The following is a 25,000-nucleotide window of genomic DNA, read 5'->3' as shown; positions in this document are numbered from 1 at the left end:
TTTTGTAAATGATTTTCTTAATTTTTTCATTCTTTGCTTTTATCAATTTGGGTGTAAAATATGATTATTTATGTTTGAATAACTGATACTTATATACCAAGAGCTATTTGGGAAATTTTTTATTTGATTTAACGAAAATATAGGAGAGCATGGTTAATGGCGCTTTGTTTACATCCTGATTTTTTCTATTTTGCCTTGATGTGTTCTGTCTTCGTTTGATCCCAAAGTTATTGCCTTAAGTGGAGCAAATATTTGGTGCCCAGACTCGGGATTTTCTGGATATAGTTGCTGGATCCAATTTTTGTGTAGTAAGGCAGAATGAAGGAAGGAAAATTAAGGAAGAGCTGCGTTGCTGCCCGTGGATGGGCTACTCGGTCGTGAAACGCATCGCAAGTATTGTTGAAAGATCTGAACGTGACCAAAGTAGAGTTGCAAGACCCCGTTGACGAATTTGACAAACGTCTGGCCACTTTGGACGATGTGCAGCCAATGTTGGAATTGGAAATTATTGATTTCAAGGACTTATAAGAGGACATTTAGCATGCATATAAGTTTCCGCGAGAGGTAAGAGCTCCCAGGATACAGGCTACCTAAAGGTTAGTTGATATGGCTAAAGATGAAAGTCAGACTAGGCTTAGTGAAAGCGGTTCTGCTTTTGTCAATTTTTCGTGCAACGTTAATGTAATATTGCCTAAAGTGGAGTTGCCCAAATTCAGTGGAGTTTTAACTGAATGACAATCATTCTGCAATAGGTTTGTTGCTTTAGTAGATGACAGTGATATTCCTACCATAAGTAAATTTTGTTATTTACAATCACTGTTGGAAGGAGAAGCACTAGCAGAGATTCAAGGATTATCCCAGACTAGTGTCAATTATTCTATTGCTTGCAACATGTTAAAGGAGAGGTTTGGTAAACAAGAACGTATTATTTTTGCTCATATTCAAGCTTTGTTAGGTGTTGTATTGCCTGCTAAGATTGCTCCTGGTAGCTCCAAGCACATATCGTCCTTGTGGAAATTGCAAGATGAACTTTTAACCCATGTACGTAGCCTAGAGGGTTTAGGAGTACATGGTAAACAGTATGGGGTATTTATGACACCTGTTATTTTATCTCGGTTACCCAGTGACATCCGCTTGGAATGGTCCAGAGAAGGTTCTGGGCATGAGAGGGATCTCTCATGGTTATTGAAATTTTTACAGAGAGAAATAGAGCGCTGAGAGTGGTCAGACATCTTTAAGGATATTCATGCAGGAAAGTCAGATGATCGTTTCGTTGAATTCGAAAAGAGAAATAAATTTCAGAGTTTAGCCTCAGCCCTTCAAACGACTTCCGAAATAGGTGTAGGCCTATATAGGCATAGGTTTCTGTGTATGTTGTGTAATAAAGGTCACAAAAGTGAAAATTGTAATGCTATTTTGAAACTCTCTGTGGCTGATCGGGAAGAGGCTATTATGTCTGCTAAGTTGTGTTTTAGATGCTTGGGAAAGGGGCACTTTTCCAAGGGTTCCTCCGCAAAATGTGTGGAATGTAAAGGAAGGCATAATGTTTTGTGTTGTACTGGCACTAAATCTAATGCAAATGAGAGTAGTCCTAATGGACAAGCTGCAGGCACTAGTTGTTCCTCTGTTACTAATCCTACCGAAAATGTCACTCATTGTGATGTGACTCATTGTGAATCTAACCCAAATAATAATATCTTGTCTCAAACTTGTAGTGTGTTGCAGACTGCAAAGGTCAATGTTTGGGTTAAGAAGGGCATGTACGAAGCTATTGTACTTTTTGACACTGGATCAGACAGATCTTATGTTTCTTGTAAATTTGTGAAAAGAGTCCAACCTAGTTGGGTTACGAATGAATGTATATCATATTCATCATTTGGGGGTGGTAAAGCCTCTCAAGGGAATCAATGTAATGAATATGATTTAAATTTGATTGATGTTAAAGGGGGGAGTCATTCCTTATTTGCATCTGAAAAACCTGATATTTGTGCACCTTTGTTCCGCCCTAGTGTCCCTGATGTAAAAATTAACCATTTTTCTTCCCTACAGTTAGCATATGATTATATGAATAGTCATCATGTTAATGTTGATATTTTATTAGGGTTAGATGCTTATTGGAAGTTCATGTTACCTAAAAAATATGTACTGTATGAAAACTTAGTTGCCCAAGAGTCTTTATTTGGATGGATTTTATCTGGTTCTTTTAATAAATCCTTTGATAAAGGAAATGAAAATTCCCTACTTTTGTGTATCAATAATGTTTCTGAATCTGCTTTGAATAACTTTTGGGATTTGGAATCTGTAGGTATTTATACTAAAGAGGCTGTTTCTAATGATAGTGCATTAAGTAATGTAATGAGTACATTTTCTGAAACTGTAAAATTTAATGATGATAGGTATGAGGTAGCTTTACCTTGGAAATATGATGTTGCTAAACAAAGGCTGCAAAATAATGAAAAACTGGCCAGGAAAAGGTTACATAACTTAAACGTCAAACTTGAAAAATTTCCTGATGTAAGGACCATATGATGAGGTTTTTAAAGAATATGAGAGAGAGATTGTATTATTGAGGAAGTTCCTCCCTCTGAAATGGTACATCTTATCCTGTATATTATTTACCTCACCGACCTGTTGTGCGCGAGAGTAGCAATTCTACTAAGGTTAGCCCTGTGTTTGAGGCCTCGGCAGTGGGTTATAATGGCATTTCCTTAAATGACTGTCTTGAATGTGGACCTTCTCTGAATCCTGATCTTGTTTGAGTATTGATAAGATTTAGAAGATGGAAGGTAGCCTTAACGGCTGATATTACTAAGGCTTTCCTGCAGATCAAGGTTCGGAGAGAGGACCAAGATGTACACAGATTCTTATGGAATTGTTCTGATACTCTACGTATTATGAGATTTGTTCGTGTTCCCTTTGGTAAAAAGAGCAGCCCATTTTTATTAAATGCTACCATAAAAAATCATTTGAAAAATTATCCCCATTCTAAAGTTGTAAATGGATTATATAATAACTTGTATGTAGATGATTGGTTTTCAGGTGCAGAAGGTGATGCTGAAGCATGTGTAAAGTTTAATGAGGCAAGCAAGATTATGGCTGAAACTGGTATGTCATTGTCTAGGTGGAATTCTAATAGTAAAGCTTTAACCCTGGAACGGTACGGTGGGTCGTCCGCGACCCCGAGCGTCAAAACAAAAGAGGTTTTTCTCACGTGACTCACCCCCGTGACTGAATTTGTGGGTGATCGTTCTGCAGTCGGTGTCTCGCCTACACGCTCTAGTAGTGTCCAGATGTGCCTCGCTGTATCTGTACTCCTTCCCAGATTTCTGAGACGCGTCGGGGTCGAGCGCTACCGAGTTTACCCTTCTAAGGTAAGTTGCATAATTATCAAAGTTATTACGTATTATGAAATTGTCGTAGAATGGTGCAACTTGTATAGGTTATCAGTTGTGGAAAGTCTTGGTGGATGGTTTGGCTACCATGTGCATGATTTTTTTTTTAGTTGAAATGTCGTTCATCACCACGAGGACCATTTTACCGCCAGTGCCCCTTTTTCATTTTTTTCATTTTTTGGCCAAGTCATGTTCCGTAAGAAATTGCCAAATAGTGTCGCAAAACTTTAGCTTTTTTAGTGTTGGAAAGTGTGTCTAGATGATCTGGCTACCCATGCGTGACTTTGTTTTTGTCAGATACGCCGTAGATATTGGTATGTGGGGTATTTTCCTGCAGTTGCCAGTTTCTGTTTTTTTTTCAATATTTGTAAAAATTTACTACATAGTAAGGAATTGCCATATATTATTGATTTTTTTTTTTCATGTTTATTTGTTAGAAGGTGTGCCTTGATGGTTGGGCTAACACGTGCATGGCTTTTTTTTTTTATCTGAGATTCCGTATATTAGAATGTTGGCCATTTTTCCGCGAGTGCCCCTTTTTCAGGTTTTTTCATTTCTTGGCTAAGTCATTTTTCCGTGAGAAATTGGCAAATAGTATCGCCAAACTTTTATTATTATAGCATTAGAAAGTGTGTATAGATGATCTGGCTACCCATGCATGACTTGGTTTTTGCCAGATACGCCGTAGATATTGGTATATGGCGTATTTTCCTGCGGTTGCCAATTTCTGTTTTTTTTCAATATTTGTAAAAATTTACTACGTAGTAAGGAATTGCCCTATAGTATTGATTTTTTTTTATGTTTATTTGTTGGAAAGTGTGTCTTGATGGTTGGACTACTACGTGCATGTCTTTTTTTTTTATCTGAGATGCCGTATATTAGAATGTTGGCCATTTTTCCGCGAGTGCCCCTTTTTATTTGTTTTGTATTTTTTTGCTTAGTCATGTTACCGTAAGGAATTGGCAAGTAGTGTCGCAAAACTTATATTTTTATAGTGTTGGAAAGTGTTTCTAGATGATCTGGCTACCCATGCCTATCTTTTTTTTAGCCAGATATGGCGTATATATAGGTATGTGTTCGATTTTCCTGTGATTGCCATTTTTTCGTTTTTTCCCATTTCTTTCAAAATTACTACGTACTAAGGAACTATCACAGAGTAATGATTCATTTAGATGTTTATTTGTCGGAAAATGTGCCTTGATGGTTTGCCTAGCACGTGGCTGAATTTTTTTTTTCTGAAATGCCCACCATTAGCTCGTTGCCATTTTTCATCGAGTGCCCCTTTTTATTTGTTTTGCATTTTTTTGCTTAGTCATGTTACCGTAAGAAATTGGCAAGTAGTGTCACAAAACTTATATTTGTATAGTGTTGGAAAGTGTTTCTAGATGATCTGGCTACCCATGCCTATCTTTTTTTTTTTTAGCCAGATATGGCGTATATATAGGTATGTGTTCGATTTTCCTGTGATTGCCATTTTTTCGTTTTTTCCCATTTCTTTCAAAATTACTACGTACTAAGGAAATCTCACAGAGTAATGATTCATTTAGATGTTTATTTGTCGGAAAATGTACCTTGATGGTTTGCCTAGCACGTGGCTGAAATTTTTTTTTCTGAAATGCCCACCATTAGCTCGTTGCCATTTTTCATCGAGTGCCCCTTTTTATTTGTTTTGCATTTTTTTGCTTAGTCATGTTACCGTAAGGAATTGGCAAGTAGTGTCGCAAAACTTATATTTTTATAGTGTTGGAAAGTGTTTCTAGATGATCTGGCTACCCATGCCTATCGTTATTTTTAGCCAGATATGGCGTATATATAGGTATGTGTTCGATTTTCCTGCGATCGTCACTTTTTCGTTTTTTCCCGTTTCTTTCAAAATTACTACGTACTAAGGAACTATCACAGAGTAATGATTCATTTAGATGTTTATTTGTCGGAAAATTTTGTTTACTTCTTTTTTGATTGAATATCATCAAATTTTTTTAGCTAAAATATTATATTGTTTTACAATTTTTTTTTTCGATTTTATTTCCCTTCAAAAAAATTTTTTGGGGTCAGAATTCTAATTTTATAGTCGTAAAATAATCGACAATCATCCAGCAACCCACCATACAATAATTAGATTAGTAAATAACACCTTGAAATTGACATACCCTTCCTACATTTCAAGTGGCGGATTAGGGAGTCTGAGTCAGTGTGGTTGGCGGCCATTTTGTGGACATATTCGAAGCGTAAGTTGCCCTATCTATATATATTCTTGTTCCCTATAGAATTTGTGATATTTTGGTATATTTTTACCTGCATAAATATCATATTATATATTAAATATATGTATTTTTTTTACGAAATTTCTAAGTACTCAAAAAATGACCTTTAGATATGGCCCCTGATATAAATGTAATTTACAAAATAATGAAGATTTTTTTTACATATTTTTTTATTAGGATAACATATGTTTATTCCCTAAAAAAATTAGCCATTTCCTATTTCATTTGGGTACCCCAAAAAATTCATGAAATTTGGATACATATTTTTGGCCAAAAAAGGTTACCCTTTTTTTCTCATTTCAGATCTTCACCTCCATGGGTCCGACTTCATCCAAAATACATCAAGATTTGTCCTAAACATTCAAGAATCAATTCCTAAAAGGATTTGTGTATATATGTATGAATTTTTTTTATGAATTTTTATGAAAGGTCTTTTTTTTCCTACTTAATTTTTTTAAATATTTATAATAAATAGTTTTTCTGCAGATGAGTAGTATTTATCTTTACAGTAGTTTTAAGCTTTAATTGAATTTTTTTTTGGCAAAATAAAAGGTTACTGCAAAAACGGATTTTTCAAGAATTTTTTTTTTTTGCGTCGGGGTCGCGCGCGGCCGAGTATACCCTTAAAGGGGTGTCCGAGGAGCGTAGCTATCCAGGGTTAAGGGAGAAATTCCATGAGATATTTGAATTATATGGGGGATATGAATCTGTGAAAAATCTTGGTATTCAATGGTTTTCTGAAGAAGATTATTTTACATTTAATGATTTTATTATTGAATCTCAGTTTGAAGTGATATCTACTAAGAGGAATGTTCTAAGTGTCATAGCCAGATGCTTTGACCCTCTTGGCTTAATTAGTCCATTTGTTATGCTTGCTAAAACTCTTTTCCGGGATATATGGAGACTTGGGCTTAACTGGGATGAAGTATTGCCTAAAGAATCAAATTTGAAATTTCGAAGTTGGTTAAAGGGTTTTAGGGAACTTTACCCTATGAAGATTCAGCGAAGTTATTTTCCTAGCCTACAGTGGAAAGGTATAAAGGGTTTAAAACTTCATTTCTTTGGGGGTGCAACTGAAAGGGGCTTTGGGACCTGTGTGTATATAAGAGTTCCACTGGGAGATGATCTATTTCAGGTTTCTCTAGTTTTGAGTAGAGGTAAGGTAGCCCCTATCAAGAAAGTTTCATTGCCTCGTTTAGAGTTGTTAGGTGCATTACTTTGCGCATATTTATTAGTATTTGTTAAATCTGCACTATTTCTTACGGAGGAGGTGTCCTATTATTATTGGACAGATTCGACTGTTGCTTTATCTTGGATTAAGGGAGATCCTAGTCGATGGAAGACTTTCGTAGCAGGCAGAGTTACTGAAATTCAGATGTTAACCTCTCCTAGTTGTTGGTATCATTGTCCAGGTAAGGAAAACCCTGCTGATCTCATCTCTAGAGGGATAGCTGCTGAAAGACTTGTTCTTTCTGATATTTGGTTTTTTTGGTCCACCTTGGCTTAAAGGGACCTTAACTTTACAGCATGAGCAGGTAGAGATGTCTTTGAATGATGATGAGAATTGTAATACCATTGTAGTAGCTTGCTTAGTAGTAGTACCTTTTCCCAAAGTTTTTGAATTTTCAGATGGAGTAAATTTTTTAGAGCCCTCAATATTGTGGCTTGGACTATGGGATTTATTAAGAATTGTAAACCTCAATATACCAAATACTTTAGCCCATTAACTTATGATAAGTTAACCAAGGCTAAGACAAAATTATTTCAATGTGTGCAAAGGGAAGCATATCCTCAGGATATCCTAGCTTTAACTCAAGGTAACCAGCTTAGAAAGGGAAACCCTTTGAATAAGTTAGACCTCTTTTTGGATAATGAAGGTCTTTTGCGAATCAAAGGTCGTTTAGAGTACTCTGATCTGTGCTATGAAAGCAAGCATCCTATTATTCTTCTCCTAAGTCATATAGTGAATGCTTTGGTTCGCTTCCAACATGTTCTTTTAAAACATGCTGGTGTGTCTACTCTTATGTCTAATTTGAGAAATAGTTATTGGATTGTTAGACTTCGGAGGTTAGCTAAGGCTGTATGTAGAAAATGTCTGTCTTGCCGCAGGCAAGATTCGGAGGCCTGCTGTCAGCCTGTAGCTCCTCTTCCTGAACTACGAGTCAAATCTGCTCCTCCCTTTACTGAAACTGGTTTAGATTATGCCGGACCTTCGTTTTGTCCTGACAAGCCCCTCAAGAAGTTGTATATTTTACTCTTTACATGTGCTGTTGTACGTCCTGTATATTTAGAGCTTACCGATTCTCTATCTCTGCCAGATTGTCTTCTTTCCATAAGTAGATTTCCATCAAGGCCGTGGTATTCCTTCAACATTTTATTCTGATAATACAAAAACATTTGTTAGTACTTCTCATGTCTTGCAGCAGCATTATGGCCCACTAGCTCCTCAGTGGAAGTTTATTGTGGCCCGTGCTCATTGGTTGGGAGGCTGGTGGGAGCGCTTGATAAGGTCAGATAAGTCGGCTCTCAAGAAAACTTTAGGTACGAAATGCCTATCTAGATGTGAATTAGAAACTACACTGCATGAAGTCGAAGAATGCATTAACTCAAGGCCTTTAACCTTTGTGAGAGAAGAACCTGACATTTCTAATCGTTTGACTCAAGGCCGTCTCGAAAGAAGGCCAGGTCTGTGGAGGGGGTAAGAAAGGTCCCACGCATCCCGAGTAGTGCTATCACACTGCTACAATAGGCTTTAAGTAAAGGGGTCGCGCTCTATTTCTTTAAATTTTTCTGTTGTTATTCCAGAAAACTTTCCTGTTTTGAAATCCAGACCAGAGCCTTTTATGTGATGTGTACCAAACTGCAAAGAGAGTTACCGAAATGGACCGAAAGTATGTGTTTTCCTTTCCAAATACTGATAAAGAAAAAACCAAGTTATTGCATGTTATCAAGAGAGGCGAATATGTTCCTAACTAAAAACGTAGGGGAAGTACTATATCTATTGTTGTAATAATTACAATTGCATTACATTGTTCATGTGGTATTGGTCACAGAATATCAGCTTCTTGTATAAGGATTTAATTTAAAGACTACCCAACTGTTTACAAAATTACTTTGGCATTCACACTTTTTTCCCTTGCTACTTACTACTTCATTATCTCTTTGATTTCTTCTCTTTCACTTCTTGCTTCCTCATGCTTCGGTTGCTTCCCCCCCCTCTCTCTCTCTCTCTCTCTCTCTCTCTCTCTCTCTCTCTCTCTCTCTCTCTCTCTCTCTCTCTCTCTCTCTCTCTCTCTCTCATTTTTATGAACATGCTTTTTGCACTTTAATATTCCATTTAAAACCTTTTCAGGTAACACAGCTACTCTTCAAATCTAGTGATATTGTATCTGACATAGCATTCTTCGATAAGACAATTGGGAGGACCCTTACAGCTAAGAGCATTGCAAACATTCATAGTAAAAGAGTAAAAATAAATCAAGTAAAGAAAATGTAGGCTACAGCAATATCATGCGTTTGTGGGTGATTGTGCAAAAGATAATATTAAATAATTTTAAATTGCCGGAAATGTCTATTTATGTTAATGTTTTTTTTTATTAAATTGTTATAATCATTCTATTTTTTTCGGTATATAAGCGTAGTTTAGAATCAGTGGGTCTTGGAATAAGGCTACTAGCTTGGGAAAGTTTTATTTTAATCTTATTACTTTTTTCTGTTTAATTTTTCTTAGCGCGATTATTCAAAGTCGGCTCCTTTTGGTGTGTATGATGTCCTAATTTTTCTATGAGGGTTATCAGCTGTAAACTGTAACGAGAAACAAAGTGTATGCATAGTGAGTGGTGTGTGATAGAAAGAAGGGTTGAGGATGGCCAGGTGTCCCGTCTCCATATCAATCGACCTACTCATGACGACTTCTTCCCCCACTGACCAGGCCTCTCCTTGAGACGGCCTTTTTTGACTCCTTCACATTTTCAACCGGATAATGTTGATGATAATTTTTCTTGCGTAACTTCCAGAGACTTGTGTATGTGAGAATCCGACCGCCACAGGCAGTTAGATAAGTTTTTGGAGAAATGGAGTTCGGAGTATATAAGAAATTTGCCCTGTAACATTAAAGGTTTTGTGTCTAAATGTGATTTAAAGAAAGGTTCTATGATGTTCGTCAGTGAAGATAATGTTCCTAGGTTGTCTTGGCCACTTGGAGTTATTGTAAAAGTGTATCCGCGTAAAGATGATTTCATTAGAAGTGTTGATGTTGAAACTTCAAAGGGTGTTATCAACAGACCTGTACAAAAATTACATGATCTTGAGATTTCAAGTGCCTCTGACCTAGTATCTGATTATAATTACCTTGTAGTGATACTCATGAAAATTCTTTGTCTGGACCCGTTTCTGTTAATTCTTGCGAGGATGTTGATAAAGGTGAATGTAGTACTGATCAACCTGTTGTTGAACGTACATTGTCATATACACGTAAGGGTCGTGCTGTAAGGGCTCCAGAGAAATTGAATTTGTAATACTGTACCTTATATATGCATTTGATCCTTTATGTATATAGGAGTATTGGTAAGTACTCCTATAGTGGGGAGAATGTTGGATATGAGTAAACCTCCTATTTGATTAATTATATTTTGTACATGATTTTCTTTATTTTTTCATTCTTTGCTTTTATTCTTTTGGGTGTAAAATATGATTATTTATGTTTGAATAATTGATACTTATTTGCCAAGAGCTAACTCTGAGATTTTGAATTTGATTTAACGAAAATAAAGGAGAGCATGGTTAATGGCACTTTGTTTACATCCTGAATTTTTCTCTTCTTGCCTTGGTGTTATTGTCTTAAGTGGAGCGAATAGTATTAAAATCCGCAATTATATACGTTGTATATTTAAAAATACCAGGAGTTTTAGCACGTTCTTTAAAGTGCCTCTTCAGCGGAAGAATAAAAAGGTTTTACAACGTTTAAATGGTCAATAAAAAACAAAAGACAATTACAGGATAAAAGCAATTAAACCAAAGTAGTTGTTGAAGCTAAAACCTCATATTAAAAATAAGTGGCAATTTTCTAACGAGTAAACAGTGTTTTTATTAAAATGGCTAGTTGCCAGGTAACGTGATATTTTGTTGTCTATTACAGACTCTCTCCCGTCGTGTTGGTGGCGGTCTATTTCCCAAAATATTGATGTTAATATCTTGCAACTGTGGTTCTCCGTTATTGTTGGCTTTATGGCTCTGATCAATATTATCACTTACACGAGCTTACACACGAGGAAGCAGTTGATACTAATAATGTCGTCTTCCTGATTAAAAGATTATCATCAAACGTGTCTTTTACATGAATCGAGGCTCCCTCAACTACCCTCCTACTTCCTATAACTATGTGGCTAACATTATTTTGAGGCTGACAAACCTGTGAATTCATGGAGTGACTATGGTGTACGCATTGCACATAAAATTATGAATGAAATATATACTCGTGCAAAGAAGAAGCATGTACCCATCAAAAAGAGAGATGAATCTGTTATAACAGCAGAAGATGAAGAAAGACTTCAGTGGGTGGAAACACTTTATTGGGGGTAATGAATAGCAGGTATAAAGGGAATAATTTGGTTATCATACCTGAAGCTGAGGAAGACCTTGATTTGCCCATGATTGTATTCAGTGTCTTTCAAATTAAAGCTATCATTAAAACAATAAAGATGGAAAGCCCCTAAATGATATTGACCAAAAATGAAGTGACTCCCAGAATAATTACAAGAATATTTTGTAGAATGCGGCGTGAAGAGGCAAAACCTGATAAATGTGAGCTTGATGTGTTGGGAAAAAAATTCTGACAGATTGCAACAGTTACAGAGTCATCACAGTTACGTCAGTTGTCAGGAAAATATATAGTATGCTTATTCTAAAAAGACTTAAGAGAAATATCGATGAAAAGCTGAAAGATTAACGAGCAGGATTTAGAAAAGGTAGAAGTTGTACTTACCAAGTTTTCATTTTAAGACATGTTGTACAGCAATATGTAGGTTAAGGAAATCCACTTTTGATGGCGTTTGTAGTCTATGAAAAAGCCTTTGATAGTGTGCACTGGCTAATTATGTGGAGATTACTGTCTACTACAGAGTTCCTTTTAATTATGTAAATTTTATTAAGTCTCTACATGCGCATAGCAATTGCAAAGTTAATGTTAGTAGAGTTGTAATTAATGAATTTCCAGAGAAGAGTAATGTTGTTTATTCTTTTCGCTAATTTTGTAATGCATAGAAGTGTTTCGGCTTGTGGAGATGTATTGGAATGGAATAATAATAGAAAATAAGCTGACATAGAGTATGCTAATGATGCTGTTCTTATAAGAATAACTGCAAAGGATTTGCAATTTTTGCTTACTAGAATTAGTAAAATATCACATGAGGCTGGGCTCAACATAAAAAGAAGGAAGACAGATGATGAGAACGGAATATGCAGTAGGAGGTGAGATATCATTGGAGTAAGAAAGGATTATTGACGTAGAATCATTTAAATATTTAGGAACTAGTACAGGGTCTTTAGCATTGGAGTTTAATGAAAGATTGAAAAAACCCAAATCAGACAATGGGCATGATAGGAAATCAGATCATTTGAAATTATATATAAAAATCAGGCTATATATCGGTTTAGTGAGATTAGTGTTTCTGTATGGACATGAGTTGTGTTATGGCAATGAAACAACATCCTACAGTTTTTTTTTTTAGATTTGTGAAAAATGTCCTCAGCAGAATATTGGAAGTTGAATGGTAACTCAGGATTAGAAATGAAACTATAAGAGAGATTTGTCAAGTTGCATAAGTGAGTGAGATCATGGTGAGGAGTAAATGGAGATGGTTTGGGCATGCTCTTTGTACTCCCTAAGAGAGATTAGTTCACTAAATATTTAAATGGGTTCCACGAAGCTCTAGAAGAGCTGGAAGACCCAAGCCTAATTTGCTGATACCTATGAAGTGTGAAGTAGGAGATGACGAATGGAAAAGTATTTGTTTAAAATCTCAAGATAGAGACGACTGACGAAATCTTTGCGTCAATAGGCGTAGGAGTAGATGATGATTATGATTATGATATATATATATATATATATATATATATATATATATATATATATATATATATATATATATATATATATATATATATATATATCTCGTCATAGATTATAGAAGTTTTTACATTGAACAGAGAGTGTCTAATACAATTCAATCACGTTTTTAGATTAAAAGGCCATATGTTTTTGAAGCGTGAGAGGGCGAATGATTAGCGGAGGAAAAGCTTCATAGTTTATGATTAGCGGAGGAAAAGCTTCATAGTTTAATTAGAGATCTAGATCAAAAGGAAAGTTTGAAAAAATTACATTTTTTAAATTCACTTCATAAAGAAAATTAAAGAGAATATCTACTATAGCATCACCATGTATTTATAATTTAATTATGCGTGTAAATTTTATAATTAAATTTCTTACGTAAAACTACAGAATGAATTTTGTTTTCTTTTCTACATAGGAGATACAGACTCAAGATTTTCCGTGAAGCATAATATTCACATTATGCACATAAATATTATATAGATACCAAAATTTAATACATTTAAAAGTAAAAATTAAATCTCGACAATTGATCTCGGAATCGCTTTACCGACGAAATTTCTCAAATGTTATAATATTGTGAATAGCGAAGAGGAATTAATATTGAAACTACCTTGCAATTAGGGTCAACAATGACTTATTTGACGCATTACCAAATAATCCAAACCCAACATTAAGACTCAGAAAAGTACGAAACCCACTAAACGTTATCTTGTTTTAGCAAATTGCCTATACTTCAAAAAGGTCATTCATGTCAAATCTCACTCTTTTATTGTTATTTTCCACTATTTCAGGTGAGGTCAAGATACACTTCTGTGATACGTACGTTCTGGCCATTTATTCGATGTTGGACTTAATTCTTCTTTGCTTTTAGCTTTATTGGTAAGCGGATGAAATGTTCAGTGAGTAGTATTTTTCATTTTTTTTTAATATATTTTAAAATACGGATAACATAAAACATTATTATTCTTTTTTTTTCCTATGTCATTTTCTGAGAGGAATAGTTACTTTAACATCCACCAAGTCATCCACAGATAGACAGGTATTTCCCACTTTAATAAGGACTCAAATTAATGATAGAAAACGCAAGAATACTTATACGCTCATTGATAAAGGAAAGTAATAAAATAGTTTGATATCATACTCCATTCATTTTAATTAAGGATATGGATGATTACATGTCACATTAGCAATAATGAATTCCAAAGGCCAAAATGTGCTATATTATAAATATCAAAATATCTTAAGTCTTTACAGATCAGCGAAGGTATATTTTTTTAATCTAATTATTCGATAATTTCTTTATATTTCTTTCTTAGTGAAAAAGCGAAATTTTAATGTAAAATTGTTATTTTTTTTTCTTATTATCTTATGATAATAAGTAAAAAATATCCTATTAATTTTTCTTAAATATAAATGATCATCTGCATCATGTTCACTGTTGTCGAATGGTGAATTATTTGTCCTTTGATTGCATTTTTGTTAGCGTAATTCCGATATTTGTTAGCGGAGACTCTCTGCCTCTTTGTGATGAATGCATTTTTTCATTAACTAAGATAAAATAGCAACTAAACATATTTGGAATTTATTATAGAATATTGGAGAAAAGCACTTTTTTTTTTTAATTTTGAGACAATCCGTTACACTCCCAGTATTATTAATTAACCAGTTATATCTTGTATGCTTTAGTTCCAGTGTTGGAGAATGTTTGAATAAATAAGAATAGAAATAAAATAGATTCTTTCTATGTCAATGAATAAAAACTCTGTGAATATGTTTTTTCATAGAAGGTATATAAACATGAGACTCTTTTAATAAGAATCATGGTATGATTTATCATGTAATGTATATTGAAAGGCAAAAATTATACATTGACGGATTTTTTTTTTTTTTTTGGTACAGTATAAAAGGGAATTGTTTTTCAATATTGCAAAACCTCACTCATCTTTTCCAAGACTACAAATAGAACACACTGATGGATAACTTTTTATTAATAGTCTATAATTTAGAGTTTACTCTTACAGCAGCAGGGTTTGGCGTTAGTTATGTATGAATATATGAAATTTTTGTTTGGTAATTCCGTAATGATCCAAAAAGGATTTTTATCTTAGCTGTATATAAAGCCTCTGTGTATCAACATATAATCTTTTCTCTTTTACAATTTAATTCTGTTAATATATATGTAATTCATCAGAGGATTTTCTCGCTCTCTCTCTCTCTCTCTCTCTCTCTCTCTCTCTCTCTCTCTCTCTCTCTCTCTCTCTCTCTCTTAACTTCTCAGTTTTAACGCGCCTTTATGAAAAGCGTATATAAAATATATCAGTAAAATCCCTTATTTCTTTTCCTGTGATTGATTGGTGAGAGTCATGTTAAATTGCCATAGAAACGAGAGAGAGCCTTATTCCTTATTGCCTTATTTTATGTTTGGGTTCCCCCAGGTCCTTCATTGTGAGGCACCTCGTATATCCACCAGAGAGTTGCTAATGCATCTTCCGGTGTATTTTGCATCTTCCAGTCTTGGATGGTCTGGGGTGCATCTTAGGTATTTATCGAGATTATTCTTAAACACATCTACGGTTCTCCTGATATGTTTCTTATATGAGCTGGCAGCACATTAATTAGTCGCTGCATTATCGATGCTAGTGCATAGTGGATTAATGTCCTGTGTGCCTTCCTTAGTTTTCCTGGTATATATATTTTTTGGCACTTTTAATCTACCTCGGCTTGCTCTTTCTGATATTTTTAGCTCCATGATGTTTTCAGTAATTCCTTCTATTTGCTTCCATGCTTGTATTATCATGTAGCGTTCTCTTCTCCTTTCTAGACTGTATAGTTTTAAAAATTGCAGTCTTTCCCAGTAGTCAAGGTACTTAACTTCTTCTATTCTAGCAGTATAGGACCTTTGTACACTCTCTATTTGTGCAATATCCTTTTGGTAGTGTGGGTACCATATCACATTGCAGTACTTGAGTGTACTACGTACACTGTATTGTTTTAAAAATTGCAGTCTTTCCCAGTAGTCAAGGTCCTTAACTTATTCTATTCTAGCAGTATAGGACCTTTGTACACTCTCTATTTGTGCAATATCCTTTTGGTAGTGTGGGTACCATACCACATTGCAGTACTCGAGTGTACTACGTACATAAATTTTGTAAAGCATAATCATGTGTGCAGCTTTTCTTCTTTTAAAGTGTCTGAATAACATTACCATTTTTACTTTACATTTAAGCCAACAGTGTTGCTATTTGGTCGTTGCATAACATATTCCTATTTAAATATTACACAAAGGTCTTTAATTGATTCCTTGTTTTTGATTGTCTCGTTATTAGGTCCCTTGTATGCACATACCATTCCTTTTCTCTTTCCATAATTTATTGATTCGAATTTAACAGAGTTAAATACCATCCTATTTATCTCCGCCCATTCATATATTTTGTTTAGATCTCTTTCTAGTGAGTTCCTATCTTCATCACAAGTAATTTCTCTACTTATTCTTGTGTCATCGGCGAAACTTCTCACTAGAGAGTTTTTAACATCACAGTCTATGTCTGAGATCATAATAACAAACAGCAGTGCAGCTAATACCGTACCTTGTGGCACGCCAGATATTACCTGCGCTTCATCTGATTTCTCGTCCTTTGCAACCACTATCTGTTTTCTGTTTTGCAGGAATTCTTTTACCCATTTCCCTATCTTTCCCGCAATATTATGCTTTCTCATTTTTTCTCTAATATATTTTGGTATATCTTGTCAAAGGCTTTTGTAAAATCTAGATAGATCACATCTGCGTCTATTTCATTTATCATATGTTTGTATATGTTTTTTTAGTGTGCTATCAGTTGGGTTTAAGATAGGGGTTATATATGCTAATCTATGTTAAACATATATCTCGCTCATATCTACACTTTATCTTAGCATTATTGCAAGCGGCTTTGCGATAGTGTGTGCAGTTTTTTTAACAAAATCGCTGGAACACCATCTGGTCCGGCTGCCGATCCATTCTTAATTCCACTTATAGCCTTGACAATATCTGCTTCATTAATATCTATATCCGTTAGATATTCAACATTTTCTTCTTTCATTTCTGTTTCATTATTCTCATTCGCAATTCTTGGCGTGAACTCACTCTTATATTTTTCTGCTAATATGTTGCATGTTTCCTTTATTCATTCGTTAACTGTCCTCCAATTCTTAGAGGGCCTATTTATAACCTCCCTTTATTCATCTTTTTTGCATCGGAGTAAAGTACTATGTTTTTTTTTTTATATTTTGAAGTTTCCTTTCTTCTAAGTCCTTTTTTTCATTTTCTTTCTATTGTATAATTTTTTGTTCTGCATTTTCTATCTTACATTTTATTTCCATCATGTTCCACACATTTTTTTCTTTTACAAGATTTTTCTTATACTTCCTAATTTTCTGAAATAAGACCCTTCTGTCTCTTGGTATGCATGTCTTTTGTTTGTTGTTTTCTTTTTTGGTACATATTTTTCAAGAATTTGCTGAAGTATTTTGTACAGTATGTCCGTATTTACCTGTATATCATCACTTACGAATACATTTTTCCATTCTTTGTTCAGTTCTTCATTTATTTTTGACCATTTTATATTCTTACTATAAAAATTTTCCATATCTTTCCCAACGTTTTGTGTTTTGATTAATTCTGTGATCACTGGTTTTGGAATGGACTATTAATTTTATGACATTGTGGTCTGAAATTCCCGTGTTATACACTATTATTTATTCAACATATTTCCCCTCATTCACAAATACTAGATCTAGGATATTTTCCTTTCTTGTTGGAATGTGGTTTATTTGTTGCATATTATGTTCTAATAGCATATCTTGAAGCTTTTCAAATTACCTCTTATCTTCTGTGCTACTATTACTCTCTTTTTTATATGCATATATACAACCACTTTCTTCTATCCGTTCTTTCCCATCGATGAAAGGAAAGGTAAAATCTCCGGATAGGAGTATATTCCAATCTTTATGGTTTCTACATATATCTTCTATTTTTTTCCTATTATTATGTCAAACTCCTTAGTATTTGGGGGTCTGTAAACTACAGTATTCACTAGTTTTTCAAATTCAAATTCTACCGCAATTAGTTCACATTCTGTGTTGCTGTATTTTTCACAGACTTTTCCTTGATTTATGTCTCTTCCATATATTGCGGTTCCCCCTTGATTCCTATTTGTTCTGTCGGATCTATATGTTCGGAAACCCTTTATCTGGTCATCACTGCAAGTCTCTTTCGAGTACCATGCTTCACTTATATTTAATTCATTTTTTTTTTTCAATTTGGGCTAGTTTTTCTAAGAACTCTATTTCAATTTTAGAGTTACTCGTGACTAAACCCTGTGCATTCATCACTATTATGGTTTTTGTTTCATCCCCATTATTTAATATAGGTAATATGGATTTTCCCATGCTTCCATCCTGTTCTGATATGATGTTCTTTTCTTCATTTCAAGGAATTCTGCCATTCAAAAATCCAACTTTTCTATTATATTTGCTCTTTCGCCTTCATATTAATTTTTGGGTGTATACCTGCAATTATCCCCATATCTGCACCAACCCCTGGCATTATAGATGCATTCTTTTTAGTTGGGCTCTAAATGTGCATAATTGGGTTAAAAGGCATCATATCTTGGGGCCTTTTGTGCATAGCGCAGTATATACTCGTCTTGCTTTTTTGTTTCTTTTTTGTTTAATTTTTGCTTTCATTTTTCTTTCCTGTTTGCTGAGTTTTCTTACTTGCATTCATGGTTGCAGGATGCATGTATCGACATTTTTTGTTGAATTTGCATCCTTTTCCTTCATTTAGGTTTTTTCATATTTTTGGATGGAGATCTCTGCATTCGTCTCCATATCCGTCTAAATACGCACATTTACCATATTGTTCATAATTATGGCATATCTTTGGATGCTTGTAGTAGCATCTTTCGCCAAATCTGCTATTCCCTCTTTTCAGCAAATTGCTGACTATATCTTTCTTTTTGTTTTTCTTGTTCTTGCTCTTCCCGAAAAGTATTTAGGTCCGGGTAGAGTCTCTTGGGTCTATTATTTGTCTCCATCTGATAATTTATTTCTTCGTAAGTATGTTGTTGGATGACATCAAGTTATATCAATTATTTCATCCGCATCCTTACACATACCGTGTTCATTTTTCTCTTCTTCTTCTTCTTCTTTTTCTTCTTCTTCTTCTTCTTCTTCTTTTTCTTCTTCTTCTTCTTCTTCTTCTTCTTCTTGCAGATTTAGTCTTGATTTAATTATATTTTCTATCCAGGCTGAGCATGTTGAGCAGAATACCTTTGTGTCTCAATTTATTCTATTTTTTGCTGTATTTCAGCACATGTAAGGTGTGTTGGAACATGACAGGCATCGCATTTCTTAATCAGTTGTTGAGGATTATTAATGGAATACCATATCTTACATGTATTGCACCATTTTGGCATTCTTTTTCCCAATGCATCAATCAGCATATTCACCATATTGGACTTCTTATTGTTCTTTAATGGAATGTGTTGATTGATGTAAACTTTCTTTATAAGTCTCTTTATCACTTAGATCTTCTTTGGAATTTCTTGTATTATTTTGCTGAGGTTTTCCGCAGATTTGCTCCAGTTTCTTGGATCATATTGTTTCAATATGTCTGGGAATATTTTTCCGTCACACTGGTTGGAGTTACTAGCGACCTCTGTTATCGGACGGTCGAGTTTTTGTTTCACCAACTCATGGAATTTACTTTTGCTGATTGCAGCAATGTCCCTCCAAGCTTTGCCTGTATTATAGAGCACCATATTGATCAGATATTTAGTAATTCACTAGATAACTATCCTATGCCGACAATTTATCCTACTTTTCTGACCTCAAACTAATCACCGACTATTCATAAAAACTTGTAGCTATATTTCACTTGATAGCATTTTGTTATCCGCGTTAAATCAGGATATTTATAGGGTCGCACATGTGTATTCAATCACCGGCATACAGAAACAGAGAGAGAGAGAGAGAGAGAGAGAGAGAGAGAGAGAGAGAGAGAGAGAGAGAGAGAGAGAAAAAAAAAAAACTGCACAATAACTGAACAAGTGTTTTCCAGACTAATTAGGAATATGATATCAGACGCACCATATATACAATCCAAAAAAGAGAAGAATTATTATGGACTGATTTGGAATTTAAATTTGAATTGCGATGCCATTTATATCGCAATGGATACAATTCCCTTTGTGGTCCTTGAAAGATTGTTAGTTCAGCTTAATTATGGTATATGTTTATATAAACATAATTTTGTCCATAAATGGTTTTAATAACTGCCAATGAATCTCGTCAGTGAGTGATTTACTGTTGATGATTAGTCTTTTTTCAATATAGTTAAATTGTTAGTACGGGACTTTGGTCTTGAAAGATGGTATGGTATTTATTATATTTTTTTAATGAAAATAATAAGAGTTAAAATTTTAATAAACTCTGACTAATTTCATGTTTAGTTTTACATACGATACTATACTTATGCATTGATTCTGATTACGCATTTATTTTCAGTTTTGTTAGGTTTTTAACAAATGGTTTACTTTAGGTCCTAGATATTCTTTCCGTATAATATATAAAGCTTCCATTAATATCAGTAATATAAAGGTAATCTTTTTCCTTGTTTACAGTATTGCTTTTGCAAAAGACTTGGAGCATACAATGTCCTTCCTATAATCTCAGATGTTGTATAGATATGCCTTGATTAAGATACGGAAGTTTGTGTGATTGATTTTGATTTTAGTACTGTCTTTTGCGGATATTCTAATGAGGCCCTGTTTCCAAACAAGAACATATGAGATTAGATTGGTCTTTCTTAACATTAGAATCTAGTTTTTGAGTAACAGATTACACACATTAGCTGTTGATGTTGATGGGCACCGTTGATTAAATGTATGAAATACCTGGTCTTCCTCGGCCCATTACTTTTCATATTATAAAGTATACGCATAATTTGTGGTTTGGCCTAGAAAAAAAGGTCGTTGCATATACAGATGATGCTACTCTCTTTGCATCCATCATTTCTCCTGAATTAGTTCTAGCTCAAATTAGTGCAAGGAGAACATTATGAGTGATGAATTTGAACTCTAGCAAAACTAAAGGACAGTGATTCCTCAACAAGCATATCTTTGCATTGATAATGTATCTTGAACTATTTTATAGGCAGGTCATGTCATATTCTAGAAGCACTTCTTGGTTGGAAGCCTATATTCTGATAAGCGCACCTGGTATATTTTGTCTTCATTTTCAAGAAAATTCCATACCAAACAAGTCTAAAATTTATTAGGTGATTCCTCTAATGGGAGGACATGTTTGGATTTTTTTTATCTAATCCATCATGTTTTGAGTATTAATCTCCTGTCTGGTCTTCACCTGCTGACACCCATCCAAGAATCTTGAATTAAAATTTATGATCCTTTAAATCCGATATTTTTGAGCTGAATATTAATATCAAACACAGCCGATTAGTTCTTTGGGCAAATTCCATAATATTTCTTAGAATTCTGAAAATCCTGTGCATTCACATCTTGCCAGACTGCACAATCCAGTAGGTAGTATTAAAATTCCTGCCTTCTCAATCATGAGACCACACAGTACTCTAAAAGTTTAAATCCAGCCGTGATCAGACTGTGGAATAAGCTACTTAATCTGGTGGTTAAATCAGTGGAACTTCGTAAGTTCAAACGTGTTGCATATATATATATATATATATATATATATATATATATATATATATATATATATATATATATATATATGTATATATATAGTATATATATATATATATATATATATATATATATATATATATATATATATACGTATATACGTATATATATATATATATATATATATATATATATATATATATATATATATATATATATATAAATATATATATATATATATTTACATACATTTTCATATATATATATATATATATACACACACACACATATATATATATATATATATATATATATATATATATACATATATATACAGTATATATATACAAAATTGAAGGAAAATGTGAATATGAGGGAAGGGGCCTTGATCGAACAAGACACGAGAATCACTGAATTGGAAAAAAAATCTTGCGGGTCTTAGCGCACAAACAGCAAATTCCACTCAGACTACCGACCTCACTGGGAAAGTTGACATTATTTCTATGAATATGGAATCAATTAAGGCAACACTTCAAATATTGATGCACCGAAAATCGGTGAAACCGTCATTTGCTGACAAAGTTAAGGAAAAAAAATCTGTTAGTAATCAAATCAATATATACAACTAAAATTACTGAAAGAAAACGCGAGATTTAACAGGCATTTAAAGACATTCCTATACTTAACTTGAGGTCGACTACTAATGGAAATGTTGTTGTAAACCTTGCAAACAAAATGAAAAGAGATGAGGCTGCAAACAAATTTCAGACATTCGTTGCGGAAACTGAAATGAGAAAAATCGGAAAACTAGAACCAATGATGAAGATGATGTAGTAAATGATTTGTTTAAAAAGAATCATTACCGGGACCAAATCCAAAATATAGAAGAGAAGATAATTGTAGTCCTGAAGAAAAATGCTTCAGGTGGGACCACCCACTATTTGCTGAAATGTGATCCTGAAGTTCAGTGGGCTATTCATGATAATGGGGACAACGTTGCGTTACAATGAGGTACTTATAATATACGTAATAGGTACCACGTGGTCACCTGCTACCACTGTCAGAGGTATGGACATCTCGAAAAGATTGCAAGTCCAAGAATGATGATAAAGTCTGCGGGAAATGTTCAGGAAAACATTCCGTCAGGGAGTATAATTCGCAAGTGTCAAGGCGTATTATCTTCACAAAGTTAAACAAACCAAGTGACCACACAATAAATTCTAGAGAATGAAAAGCTCATGACTAAGAATTGAAAAGAATTGCAGAAAATACTGATCATGGTTACTAGGGATGTCATAAACTGTGGCTATGTAAATATACAATCTGTAGGTAATAACGCTATTTAAACTCGAGAATTGATAAACGAGAAATATTTTGACATATTAGCATTATCTGAAACAAGGTTAAATAACTTGGATAACGCAAAGATCATGGAAATAACACCCCCCCACACACACCTTCTTTCACATACCGAGAGAAGGTAGGTCTGCTGGGGATGTTGGATTCTTTATTCATAAAAGTTACTCAAATCTCAAAATGTTAAAAAGAACTAGTGTAACAAGCTTTGGCTATATATAAATAAACTTTACACAAAAAAAAAAATCTTTTTTAACAGTCTACAAACCTCCGAGAACAAACACTAGTATCTTTTTTGATGAATTCGATGATTTCATTGAGATGATCATCATAGAGAAAAACTAATTAGTTATCTGTGGAGACTTCAATTTTTGAATGGATGACGCATCAAATACCAACGCTTTGGTATTTAGTAATTTATTAGAATCATATCGACTAGTGAATAATGTCGACTGTACAACTACTTTAACTGGGCATACGTTGGACCTAGTTTTGAGTGATGACATGAATAATATTATATCTGATATATATGTTGGAGAGAAATTTAATATCTCCGTAGTGTACAGACTTATTACGTTTAATCTACCTCTACAAAAAAATGCAATGATAAAGAAAATAAACTTTAGACATAAATCCAATATATTTATTGAAGGAGTTACAAAGAAAATAAATGATGCTATCAACATTCCCTGTGATCATGATGACCAACATCTGTTGGGAACCAAGTGTGTTAACTCTCTTACGACCACTTATATCCACTTGTGAAAGTGGATATAATACCATGTTCTCACCGATGGAAAAGACTATAACTGTAAAAGACCAATCTATTTGGTTTGGTGGTTAGACTTTGTGAAAAAGAGGAAAAAGAGACGTAAAGAAAGAAAGTGGAATAGGTTAAGAACTGAAAGTACTTGGGTAGAATACAAAACTGCTATGTGTCAATATAATTACCTATTAAAAAGGAAAAAAAAAAGTGAATATAATAAGAAAAAGATCCTTGAAGCAGCATCAGACATAAATAAGTTATATCGTCTCCTGGATGGTATAATGGGAAATGGAAAAGAAAAGATGCTACCTGGTGGATACAGTGACCAGGAAGAAGCAAATAATTTTTAAGCATTCTTTAAAAAAAAATTAAAATAAAACCAGGTCACTTGTAAATATTCAACATCAGACTAATGATATTCTTGATACATACACAATAATAATAAGATTTGACAAAAAACACAAGATGACATCACTAGGATTATCAAGGGAGCAAAGAAAACAAACTGTGCGATCAATCATATGCCAATCTCTGAAGTAACTGGAGAGAAAAACATTTCTAGTCTAGCCGAAATGACAATGAGAATAGCAAATGCAAGCTTCCATAAATGTAAGTTTCCCAAATCTGAGAAAATGGCTCTAGTCACCCCAGTTCTGAAAAATGCTCTGGACTACCAGGAATTAAGCTCATATAGACCCATCTCGAATTTATCCTTCGTTTCAAAGGTCCTTGAATAACTAATTCTTGAGCAACTAGTCAGTCACTTAGAGGTAATAGAAACTTAGCCTGACAACCAATCTGCTTACAGAAAACTATACTCTACGGAGACAGCCATCTACTCGGTTGTAAATGATATCCTAGAGATGATGGATGGAAATAAATGTGGCATTTTAATATTAATCGATCTCAGTGCTGCTTTTGATACAGTTGTGCATGGACTACTACTAAATGATCTACGGTCCATCGCCATTGAAGATCAAGCTTTTGAATACCTAAAAGACTACTTGGTTGGTAGAAATTACTGTGTACAGATTGGAAACTCTTGTTCATCATATTAACATTTAAACAGAGGGGTACCCTAAGGGAGTGTACTTGGTATAATTTAATTCTGTATCTATACTATTTGTCTATCAAAAATAATACAAGGGCAGGGTGTGAAGTTCAAACTATTTGCTGATGACACACAATTTTACATCTCCATAAATGATATAGATGATACTACTGAAACTCTAAACCGAATCCTTGATAGTGTTAGAGAATGGAAGAAATTTAAACAACTAAAATTAAACGAGAACAAAACTGAGATCACGGTGGTGGATAAGAGATACGGCGTGAGAATATTGGGTGATATTCAAATGAACATAAATAATGACTGAGTGCCGATATCTAGTGGTAAAGTTCGAGATCTAGGT

This window comes from Palaemon carinicauda, chromosome 29 (genome assembly GCF_036898095.1).
Source record: "Palaemon carinicauda isolate YSFRI2023 chromosome 29, ASM3689809v2, whole genome shotgun sequence".
NCBI classification, from domain to species: domain Eukaryota; kingdom Metazoa; phylum Arthropoda; class Malacostraca; order Decapoda; family Palaemonidae; genus Palaemon; species Palaemon carinicauda.
This window is presented reverse-complemented; position numbering follows the sequence as displayed.